At 32.2% G+C, this 3031-nt stretch overlaps 1 protein-coding gene across 7 annotated transcripts in view; it reads left to right on the top strand.

Annotated features, from left to right (window-relative positions):
• Positions 1-3031, top strand: part of LOC112157713 (disks large-associated protein 2) — a 92908-nt gene that overhangs the window by 7113 nt on the left and 82764 nt on the right. The window lies entirely within an intron of this gene.

Below are 3031 nucleotides of genomic sequence, written 5' to 3'. Positions count from 1 at the left end.
GGGACTGTTCACTATTTAGAAAAACAAAGTAGTTGGTGTTTCCTCCATTTAAAAGCTTATGTGAACTTCTGTGCAGTAAAACATTTTTATGCATTGCACTAAACTAAAATATTACATACATGTATAAGATTAAAATTTATTATAAGAAGAAGGAATTAAATCAGTGTCTTGCTAATGCAAATGTCCAAACTTCCAAAAATAAATGATTTAATAGTTAGATTAAAACACAAAAATAAGACACTGTTTTTGGTTATTGCTAATATGTAAAAAGACAGTGAGAAAACATGTACTAAGACAGCTCAGTAACTTTAACGATACATTGATCAGTATCACTATGAAAGCTTTAACATAAAAATTAACTAAAATATGCAAAAAAATGTTACAATGAATCAAAAAACCTAGTAAAATTGTCATAAATACATAAAAAACCAGGGGTGGGTAAACTACGGCCATTGGCTGTAAACCATTTAATCTGGCCCACCAAATTGGAATAAATTACACTGATAATCCTTGTTAATCTTTTATTTTACTTGTGATTCTGGTGCCTGCCCATGAGTGGTGAACTACAAATACATTGACTTTTGTTTAGGTGCAGAAAGTTATTCTGCATTCATGTAATATTGGAAGGTTTTGTTTTTTTCTGGCATTCGTGCATGTTTCAAATTCCATTCCAAAACCATGTGAACATGATATTTCTCTACGTTTTTATGACCACTGAAGGACATCAACTCATCGGTGGAATGGCACTGAAATGAGAATAAAAGTCACAATTTTGTAGTAAAAATTCTATACATTTCTTTTAAACTACTTACAATTTTTTTGGCACTGAAATGAGAATTAAAGTCACAATTTTGTTGTAAAACTTCTATAATATTTTGTTTAAAACTAAATACTAATTTTTTGGTGCTAAAATGAGAACAAAACACAATTTTGAAATAAAAAAACTTAAAAATGTTTTGTTTAAAGCTCTACATATTAGCATTTTGGCACTGAAATGAGAACAAAGGTCACAATTTTGAAATAAAACATTCAAAATATTTTGTTTAAGACTACATATTATTTTTTTTGCACTGAAATAAGAACAAAAGTCACAATTTTGTAGTAAAAATTCTAAAATATGTTGTTTAAAACTCCACATATTAATGTTTTGGTACTGAAATGAGAACAAAAGTCATCATTTTGAAGTAAAAATTCTATACATTTTATTAAACTACTTGCAAATTTTTTGGTACTAAAATGAGAACTAAAGTCACAGTTTCGAAATAGAATTCCAAAATATTTTGTTTAAAACTCCAAATATTAATGTTTTGGCACTGAAATGAGAACAAAAGTCACAATTTTGAAATAAAATGTCCAAAAATAGTTTGTTTAAAATCGTACATATTAATTTTAAATCCCAATTAAAGCATATTTGTGCCCAGATTCCATATTATTTCTTTCTTTTATGAGTTGGATTACCAAACCCTCCACACATCTGCTCCTGTTCCGACCCTTTTGCCAAATTTTAGAATCTTTTAGGCCAACGAGTTAAAAAGTTTCCTCACCGTCATCAGGATCATTTGTTCCACCAGGTGAGATCTTGCATGGAGCTCCAGGTGGTGGGAGATTGTCCGTGATCTCTTCAATTTCCTAATAATTGCTCCAACAGTTTCTCATCAAAGCTGCTTGTTTATTTATTGTAGATTGGTTCAGGCTTGTTCAAGTGTACAATTTTGTCTCTGGTGTCCTCCGACAGCTCTTCGGTCTCGGTGGAGCAACGAATACTCCAACTTGTCATATATACACATATGGTTCATTAATACAGATAACCAGTGGAGAATAGAAGTCATTCTTAAAGAAGAAGAAAGAGGACAGAATTGTCATTTTCTGCACCATATTACAAATAAATTCTTTTAAAAAAATTATACAATCATAATTTACTGGGCTCTTTTTTAAAATTCTGTTTCTCAGTTGAAGTGTATCTATGATAACAATCTAGGCAATTTGCTTTTTTATCTGTTGCTTTCAGATGATTTCCATTCAGAAAAGAGAGTCATATTTTCTTTTCATAAATCCGTCTAGGACATCCCTAGGACAGTTAGGCTGACGGAACACGAGGGGAATATAAAGAAGGTGGAACTTGGAGACTAAATATTTCAATCAAGTTTCGGTAATGTCTTCAGAAAAAAAAAAACAAAAAAAAAACTTGCAGCCTCTGGAGTGTCTCATCAAAGCAGAACCATCAGTTCCATTTTCTCAATGGGCTGCATGTGATACAGGCGCACACCTGCCCGTGGCACAGGCAGCACGTCGCCGCCATGTGAGCCGGATCTGACAGGAACAGGAAACGGACGCTTCCTTTTTATGGTCGAGAGGAGGAGTTACGTCATCGCCGAGATAGGAGGTTTGCAGCCAAACGGTTGCATGACAACGTGCACCGGTGAATGAGGATGCAGAGGAGAATGTGAGAGTGGGAATCAGTCAGAAAATACAGGGGATGCAGGCGGAAACAAGAGGGGAAAGAGGGACAGCATGAGGCTGCATGCTGATGAAAGAAGTATGGAACACCATTTGTGCCAAATATTATAACCATGTAGGGGGCTGTGGTTCGTATGGTTGTATAAGTTTAAGGTTAATGTCAACTTTTATATATATATATAAGGCTCCACATTTACTGTATTTAATAAATGTAATTAGCTGTTGGTAACTTCAGAAAAATGTTGAAATATTGAAAGGAATTAGATTAAATTTTGGAAACAAAAACTTTTTTAGATTGAATATTATTTAAATAATATTGAAAACGAAATATTTAAATGATTAAATTGATCAATTATTATCAAATTAAGTCTGTAAACAGCTTTGTGACTAATTTATTTTTAGGATGCAGTTTAAATTGTTTTTTACACCTTAAAATGTTTTTTGAGCACAAATAAAACAAAGATTTTATATTTTGTTTCCTAAAAAATGAAATGTGGGAAATAATTTAACACTTTGTGTTACATACAAATTATTATCAAATAAAGTCAGCAAACTCCTTTGTGACCAAAAACTG

The sequence above is a fragment of the Oryzias melastigma genome, linkage group LG24, assembly GCF_002922805.2.
Source record: "Oryzias melastigma strain HK-1 linkage group LG24, ASM292280v2, whole genome shotgun sequence".
In the NCBI taxonomy this organism is placed as follows: Eukaryota; Metazoa; Chordata; class Actinopteri; order Beloniformes; family Adrianichthyidae; genus Oryzias; species Oryzias melastigma.
Note: the sequence above shows the minus strand (reverse complement) of the source record. Positions and strands in the feature narration are given on the sequence as shown.